Source organism: Apus apus, chromosome 6 (genome assembly GCF_020740795.1).
Source record: "Apus apus isolate bApuApu2 chromosome 6, bApuApu2.pri.cur, whole genome shotgun sequence".
In the NCBI taxonomy this organism is placed as follows: Eukaryota; Metazoa; Chordata; class Aves; order Apodiformes; family Apodidae; genus Apus; species Apus apus.
In genome coordinates, this window is record NC_067287.1 from 25,656,980 (window position 1) to 25,666,396 (window position 9,417).

The 9,417-nt window shown below is 39.4% G+C and overlaps 1 protein-coding gene across 7 annotated transcripts in view; it reads right to left on the minus strand.

The window, feature by feature from the left end:
- Window positions 1-9,082, minus strand: part of PDE1A (phosphodiesterase 1A) — a 228,638-nt gene extending 219,556 nt beyond the window's left edge. For all 7 annotated transcript variants that reach the window (XR_007889836.1, XR_007889835.1, XM_051622889.1 and 4 more), the window contains exons 1-2: window positions 8,734-9,082; window positions 7,719-7,755 (exon numbers count right to left, since the gene is read on the minus strand). The gene's annotated coding sequence lies outside the window, so the exon portion shown is untranslated. The remainder of the gene's footprint in view (window positions 1-7,718; window positions 7,756-8,733) is intronic.
- Window positions 9,083-9,417: the final 335 nt, after the last annotated feature.

A 9,417-nucleotide genomic window follows, 5' to 3' on the forward strand; every position in this document is an offset into this window, starting at 1 on the left:
TACCCCCTGCAGATTATCAGCTAACTTATACTTTCACAATATATTACGTGCCTTGCTAGCACTGATATAGCCATTCTCTTCAGAGTCTGGTAAGGGAAAGGTACAACGAGCAGAGTCTGCTGCCTTGACTATCTCAGCCTTCCTTAATTTTTTAGGCTGAGCACAAGATCTCTTAAGAACAGTGGCACTGCTTAAAAGAAGAATATGTTGAATGGCATCATGTAGTCCCTCAGGCTTTTGATACGTGAATGCCAGAGTTCAGTCAATTAATAGGACTACTGGCTTAGAGAGGAACAATATTCTGGAGAAGTTTGATTTTTTTAAAACACCTTATATTCATGAGTACATACCCAGACAAATAGAAATAAACGCATTATGCCATATTTTCCTTGCTTCATGCTTCAGTGCAAAATTACACACGTAATTGCATCACACGAATTTTGATTAGTAACGCAGTTAAGACTTCATTCTAGTTTTATCTATTAATAAAACAAGGTAGCATCTGTTACTATGGGTTCAAAAGGATTATCAAATCTTACCTAGAACAGCACACCAGTTCTTAAACAAAATTATTTTAAGACCTTCTACAAATCTCATTCTGCCTTGAATTTCTATTAGACTCCTTTCTTATTTCACAGGTTCTAGAGCTCCCCTTAAGCTGAGTAAAAGATGGATTTTGAGGGGTTTTTAGTATGCTTGGAAGGATAAATTTTTTTAAATAATCAAAGCAATTAACCACTATAGACATAAATTCCTTCAGGGATAACCTCTTTTACATCCCAAAACCTGAATATACTGCATCTCAGAGTACACCATCAGAATCACAACAACATTTAGTCTGTGATTAGAATAATTTTGACAACATTCTACAAAAAAATACGTTCAAACATGAATAAATTAAGTAGCTACTCTAAACCACCTATTGATTTCCTTCAGAAATTGGCAGCCACAGCAGCCAACCCACTACTGTACCTCCAGCAGGGAAACTGCAGCACCAACCTCTTACTGCAGTTAGTCCAGCAAGCTGCTTGGCCCAGGGCTCAGCCAAGGCTACATATTTAATGTTCCTAACCCAAAACCAAGGCTGCACACTTCTGGGAGCTCTGATTTGTAAGACAGGATGGAGTCAAAGCATTACTGAGCATTAAATTGCTGCATCCTAACTAAAAAGAGAACCATGTTTTCTCCCTTCCTAGGCGGCAGCAGTTAAAAACATCCCTTTCAGCTAAGCCTGACGACTTCTGATCCAGCACTCTTTGTGACACTACTACTGCCAATCCACCCTGCCGCTGAGCACAATTCCATGAGCACAGCTCCTCTGTGCTGCAGTCCACTTCAGACACACACCTGCAGTCAAACATCCTTGACTTTACCAGTGGCAGCTCAGACTGTAGTAGGGAAGCAGGTCCAGGCAGGATGTAAGCCTAGGTGCAACCCAGGCCCCTCATCACCTGGCTCAGGTCCCACTGCACGACCATGCACACTGGCAATGCCCTTGACCAGCAAAAGTGGGATCTGTCCACATCTCAACTTTACTGTTGTTCCAAGACAGGACCAAGCTGCTCGAGTGCAGGCCCAGGCTGCCTACACCTGCCATCCTGCAGCACAGCCACGTGGCTCAGCTTCAACTACTGAAGCAGTTGAATATGAATACTGGTATTAAAGCTGTTTACTCTAAACGCAACTACAAAGCTGTTAGTAAATATTGCATTTTTTAACAAATGCCAAGCAGTTAAATATTGCTTACATATTTACAACAAATATCAGACAGCCAGGGCTGAAGGATGTTGATTTGCAGTCTGTGCATGTATGCTACTTTACATAACAAAAATGAATCACAGCAACTTTGGCTTCCACCACATTCTGATAAATTCTTGGATCACATTAATAATGGCATTTCTACAGCTGTTACATCTATTACCTCAGTTGTACAGACTGCAGTTCTGCAACCATTCACACACACAAACACCCTTCTTTTTTCTTATAGTATAAAGCACGTCAGTGCACTCATGGAAGTTGCAGGTCTTTTTTTTTTTCTAATAAAAAATTTAATAATACACATGAATGGAAAGTGCCTACAGAACTGAGACTATGTGTGCTAAAGTTTCCTCTTTGAAAAGTATTTCTTTCATAATAGCCCTATTAATATCCTTAGAATTTGCTTATAAGAAATCAGTACAACCTTTCACTCTAAAAATAAATGGAAGATAGTGTTAAAATAAAATATAAGTTGCCTTTTTTTTTTTTTGCTTGTTTGTTTGTGACTTTCCTCCAATTCAACCACTACTTAAAGAAGTTTAAATAAGCTGAGATTATTAGAGTTGTGTAATTTTATTGAATTGCCAGTGTCCTCTTCACCAGTTCACACCACAAGCAAAGCAGATCTCTGTTCAGGATCCAGCCCAGCAATCACAATTTGCATTTAAAACACTTCGTATTTGAACTTTATCACATGTTTATTTCAAGAGTCTCAAGTGCAAACTAACTCAGTAGATGCTTTAAAAACCTAGTGTTCATTAGAAATCTTCAATTTCAGCATAGAAGTTAAAACTACATGATGATTCAGAGAACAAATTAGGAATCTATTTATGGATCATTAATTTTAACAAGAGCACAATTTTAAAGGCATACAGATAAAAAGAATGCCATTAACATCAGTTTTAAATTAATGAGACAAGTTTAGTTGGCTATCATTCCTCAGGCACATTAAGGACATCTGAATGTGAATTACAAGAGATTTAATATATTTGCTTTATCCATCAGGCTTTTCAAACATTTTCTTTTCATAAGAAAATACAAAGTAAATAAATGGGCAACATAAGTAAAGGCTTAGACAGCCCAGTCAGATGTGTAAACAATTATGTATGTCATACCAGTGGAAAGGAATGTTTTTTCTCACAATGCCACCTTCAGAAATCAAACTAAGCATGATATCTAATAAAACAACCACACTGTATTTTAAAACAGCTACAATATAGGTAGAAGAGGTCATGTTAATACATCACGTAAGTGTACGTAGCTTGATGTTCCACTTATTCTGGAACATGTCTATAAGGAATAAACATCTACCTACTTGCAAAGCAGAGGGGCAGCATCACTGCTGCAAACAACAGCAGTCAGGCACCTGTTGCATCCTTCAGTGGTAAAAAGCTAAATAAAGGCAAAGGAATGACCTTTGCGCCCCAAGGGATGATGATTTTAAATCTCAGTGACACCAACAGAACAGTTTTGATTCTAGTCTGCAAACAAGCTGCCACAGTTATCTCCTACTGTGTATGAGAAAATGTAGAGAGAATTTGAAGACTCAAGGTTTCCACTACATGCTGCACATTATAGTTCAGGTTAGAAGAAATGCAACAAACCCCTTGTTCTGAAGAGCATTTACAAGAATAATGCTTGTTATGTCAGAGGAACTATTTTTGTGAATAAATGTTCAGGAATGAAAGTGAAAGATCACAACCTAAGCCATTATCTTTAAATAACTAACCAAGGATGACCCCAGCAGTCACCTTCAGTGCCTTGCACAAGCATAATTTGATATCCTCTAGCCTAAAAACGTCCACCTCCTCCTCCAACCCCATTTCCCTAATCACTGTGTTTTTTTTTTCTTTTTAACTTTTGTCTCTATTTCCTGTGAGTAGAGCTTATCCTAGTCCAAGGAGCTACATTTGGACTAAAGGGTCTACAGGGAATAAATGCACTCTCTAGAGAGCATAAGACCCAGGCATAAACCCGTGATTGGAGAGCAGAGAATCTGGGCTTCAGCCTGAAGCAAACCATTCAGCCACCTGTAATGGCACACACACACTAACATACTGCTGAGGAGTTGAGAAAGCCACACAGAGAAGGGAGGAAGGAGGACACAAATAGACTTGTCTGATTTCATCCTAATTCATATCATGGGTTTAAAGTTGAACAGTTTGGCTTGATACTCATGGGCCATAGCCATACTATGTAGTTTGTGAAGATGGGAAATCTTAGTACTGCAGTAAGAATGCTTGGTTTTGTTTCCAAAAAGTGCCAGACAGGCCAGTGCAGTATGCAAAGTAGCAGTAAGTCAGCAGAATTAGAGTAGGATGCTTAAAAACTGAAAGCCCCAAAAGGAAGTTTAAACAATAAATGAGAAGAAGCAAGCCCAACTTGCATATTGACTAAATACTGTGAAAAGTAAGAACATTTTCATTTGTTTGCCCTTTTTTTTTTTTTAACATTGGCAGTTGACTGCCACTGCCATTGTCTCCAAAGTGTCACATCCATCGTCATTTTTTAAAGTTCCCACTTCAGTTTTAGAATTTTTGAAGAGTTGTATTGTTCCTGTTATTCTTCTGCTTTCTTTAATAAAAACTCCTTCAAGGATATGAGGAACTGAATCATCAATAATTAAAACATCAAATGTTGAAATACTCAGACAGCTCCACCATCTGCTACATTATGGCAGTTTGCACATCACCCTCCCGCCCCCCCCCCCCCCTCCCCCCCCGCTAAGTCTCTTTAAGTTTATTAATGCACTGTATAGAAATTAAACACCCTTGTCCTTAAGTTATTACTGAATTAAGAAAAACTGTTAAGCCACAACAGAGTAGGGGAAGATAGGAGTTTTGGAATAACATTTGTCAAAATTTGTAACCTTTTAGAGAACTATAGTGAAGCCACCTCCAAATATCTCTTCAGCTAAGATGTTTGAAAATGCTATAAAATATTGTAACTTGAAGCTTGCTTCTACAAAACAATTTATCCTATTTAGACTTGCAAAGCACTGGTATTAACACTTCATGTTCGTATAAAAAAAGTCTGCACATATTAACCTATGAATTAACAAAGGCATATTGATTTCTGGGAGGCCATTAGGAAACAAAATGAGGCACAAATCCCTGGAACACACAAGGAAGAAAATATTTGTAACTTCATAATCAGGAATTCAAAAAGTCAACAACTGGAAGACCAAGTCAGACAGAAAGTACATTTTTGCATTCAAGATCTGTAAAGAAACCCTTAAACTGTGAAGTACACATTACAGGAAACTTCTGCCCCCACAGTCATACCTCATTTTATCTCATCTTTTCTAAACTGTCAGAAACTTTGTGACAAGCACCTTGCAAACAGCTTTTTGATTGCATCAGAGAATCTCCAAATACACTTGAAAGTTACAGCTCTGCCTGTTTGTAAGGCCACACTCCATTTAAAGAAGATTTTCAAAGTTCACTAACAAGGCTCATTTAAATGTTTAGGGTTTAGTCTGAATTTGGCAGGAGGCTTTCATTTGTGCAAGGGTTCCCCAGGAATTCTGCCACTGGGAATCACTGAAGAGACACACCCTTCCTGCTCACATCTCTTCTCCTGCCAGCTCCACATAACATGAGGCCATGTTGATCCCTTAGCAGCCTGCAACAGGAATTTTCTGCAGACACCATGGCCTGAAAGAGCTGTATCCTATACACGTCCAGCTACTGAGCACTGATGGAACAGCCTGCAGGAAAAGCCCAGCTGATTAATGGAAAAAAATAAAATCCAATTCCTCCTAAATCTTCCACCATGCATCACAGAGAAACCTTCAAACTGTGCCAGTCTACTTTAGCTTTAGCTTTTGATCTTTTTTAATCTCCTAGTAAGAAATAAAAACTTAAATTACAAAAATCAATAAGTTAATGTTCAAAATGTGCTAAAATGAACAGAATTTCAGCTCAAAATCCTTTTCATTAACAACTATTGCATATTTCACTGCAGGAAAAAAAAGTCCTTAGAAAAACTAATTCTAATTTTAATGTCAAAAAAATTGCATAGATATTTTAAATTACAAGAAATGTCTCTGTAACATCTTGACTATTTAAACAGAAGCAGATGGTTTACACGGCTTTACTGCTTAATTAAACATTTTATATGGTCTATAAAATGATATCTGATAGCATTCTTTCCGATTGGCTTTCTAAATTTAAATCACCAAGTAATTTCTTGTATTCACCCTATTAACCAGCAAATTATTTAAAATATTCGTATCCAATACTAACTTAGCAACCTGGATTCTATTTTCCAATACATGTGAAAAATCTAATTTTCCACCCCTTTCCTATTTCTTCCCCACGGTAATACTAACATTTTTTTGTAAGTCTTCTAGGTTCCTTTATTTTAAATAGTCCTAAATTAAAAACCAGTATTTTAGATTTTCACTTCCTATTCCCCCCTTTGCAAACACAGAAATAGCAAAATGGGAAAAATAAGATGGAATTTATTTCATGAAGAACTTAAAACCAGCTCCAAACAAGATATAGGTATGGATGCTACTATGAGAGTAAAATGCAGCTACTGATAAGTGTGAAAGATCTGAGAGAGATGATAACGAAGAAATTCCATAGAATCCATGTCATTAAAAAGGACAACTGGGAATAGGCATGTTTTCCTCAGGTTCCTCAGGGAAAAATAAAATCGGGCTACATAGTTCCACAAAGCCATAATCACATGTTTGGAAGAAAAAGAGATGCAAAGAAAAGATTGAGTGTAGCGGGTATACCAAGTATAAATGATGTGGAAATTCCAGCAAAAGGAAGGGTTTTGCAATTATTATTTATTGCTACTGGCTTTACTCGTAAAACAAAAACATTCAAAACAAACATATCAAAAGGCAGAAATAGACAAAACAATCATATAACTACCAAGCCAGTGGCCTGTTTGATTGTATGACTGCTAAAGACCACTTTAGATTAGAATAAACTTCATTCTGTTGTGGCTTATAGTTCAAATTGGTGAGAAAAGGCAACACCATCCATTCTGTGCATAAACGGCCCTGCTCAGTTACAATTCAGTATGATCCTTACATAAGTAGATGGCAAATGCCTATCACAAAAGTGACGCATTAAGTTGCTTCTAAGTGACTTGTGAGTCATGTAAAGTCATTAGGGTGGCAAGTCATTACACCCTCCACATAAATCAAAAGCCCTAGCATGGGCATGTTGCACATTTTAAGCTACAGCAGCTTTTCCTGATTCTTTCTGGGCACTTGTTCAGCACTCTGCAGCTCAGAATTCCACTAAAATTTGGGGGTCTTAGCTGCTTTTCTTGACCCAACACAAGTCCACACCAATGAGCAGGGGAGCAAGCCAAAACATCAACAGATATTCCTTAATGGATTAAATGCAACTATGTCACAGCACAGTTCTTTATACTAGACCAGTACAATGTAGAAAGAGAAACAACCCTATTTTCACACATAGACATGCAGACATGTATTGTAATTAAAAGTAGCAGTTGGAAAAACATAACAAAAACAAACACAAAACCTGAAACATTTTCTTGAGTATATTAGAATACCAGCTTGAAAAAAAAAATGCAGTAACATGAAAAAAACCCTAGGATAGCTAGCTGTTAAAGTGATCAGAAACCTTAAGACTATATAAGAGTGTCTGCTCCGTATCTCCTTTAACACTCGTATTAGGCATTTAAAACCCCTGGCAAAAAGAACAGCAGAATAACTCCTGGAAACCCCACTATTAGGAATTTAAGCACATACTTTATTGAATATTTTTAAACACATATTATTTCCTAAATGTAACAAATTTAAATTAAGTTACAGTTACTATTAAAGTTTTAATCATAACACGATCAAAAAAATGCCTGTTTTTCTATTCCTCTAGCTAAATAAAAGATCTTTTAACACTTTCCCACAATGCATTGTGCATTACCTTCTGGCTGCGTATCAGTTCAGAGAGAGAACTGATTTTGCTTACCTTGCAGTTGCTTATACTCTTCTAGGTGAAGCTTGGGCTAAAAAAACAAAACAAAACACCTGACAGTTAGTTACACTAACCTAACTTAGGACTGACACATTTAATATATTTTAGTATGCATTATTTCATTAACACCCCTGAGAGATGTATCATCATGTGCAAAATAAACTTTCAGCAATTGCAAGACAATATCCCCATCCCATCTGAAAGATCTCAAGTCACTGAACACGCACAGAAAGAGAGAAATGTTGCAACAAAAAGTCCTACTATAAGAAGTCTCATTTAAATTCTGAATATCAAAAATTAAAAACAAAGGAACCATCTACTAACCTATCTTGTCACATGACCATTAGGAAGGAAATATGTTTCAGCAGATACATTTTCCACCATTAGTTTGGCAGATGATTTCATTTCCGTAAGTTTGTTATAATGTGTAAATTTCAAACTAGTTTCTCAGGTACACTCTACTGCAGTGCACTCTACTACACTCTATTCCTGTCTTTTTTGAGTAAACAGATCTCTTCAAAATGGAAACATTTGTTCAGCTAACTAAAACAGCAAAGCAAACACGAAAAGCATGAATGAATTCACTTTCAACAAGAAGCCTTGTGTGCTTCTAAGTCAGTTTCACATCAGCTGAAGTATCTAGCTCACGTTTTGTTTTGTCTATGTAAACAAAAGTAACTTCAGAGAGTGAACCATAACACTGACATAATTTCAAACAAAGCAAATGCATGGAGCTGCACATTGCAACAAATTCTGATTATGGGCATTACAATATAATTCAGAATTACCTTTAAAACAGGTAAGTCTTGCAAAGATTTCTTGCAATGATTATGTATTTGAGAATCTGCTTTCCAGGCCCTGTTCAGAAAACCAAATATGTTTTGTTGCCACAAATAATAGCTGGCAGCAAACAAAACAGTTCTTACCCATACCTTGCCACTTCCCCATCCCTTCATAGCCCTCGGCCTGACGTACTGTACTTGGTACCGTACTTAGCTGTTGGGCTGACCTGAGGGAGGAACACCCCAGTGCCCTCCGGGAGAGATCCAACAACCCACGCTACACTTCATGTGTCCTTTTCTCCACTGTCCTCTGCCTGGTGGGAAGCCTCTGCAACGTCTTAGGCCTGTTTGTTTGCAGACATTTATGCCACTGTAGACACTCTGGGGACAAGCTCCCTGGGAAGGCCAACACAGACCCCCCACCCGCCCGCAGGCCACCACGGGTCTCCCTGAGGTGAGAGCAGCTCACCCAGCTGCAGAGAAACGCCCCTGAGGAAACGGGCCGCTTTGCTGCCTCTTGCCCAGAGAGGCCCGAAAGGCTGAAGGCAGAGAGCCTGCGGCAGGCTCTCCTCACACACCCTGCCACTTGCACCTCTTCATTCCCAAGCCCGCCGGGTCTCCCTGGGGATGGAGGCAGCAGGGCTCTCCCGGGTAACGCCCGCCCGCCTTCGGGCCCCGCCGCGCTGCCGAGCACCCCGCCCGGCCGGAGGCAGCGGGGCAGGCTGCTGAGGGCAGCGGCCGAGGCCGGGCAGAGGGCGGGCCCGCTTGTGGAAGGGGCAGGCGGGAGCCAGGGCCGGGGCTGAGCGGCCCCATCAGGGAGCGGCCGGGAGGAGCGGACCCCGCTGCCAGAGGCGGGCGCGGCGGCCACGTCAGTCCCGGAGCTGCCCCGCCCGCGTCCGGCCCCGAGCCCC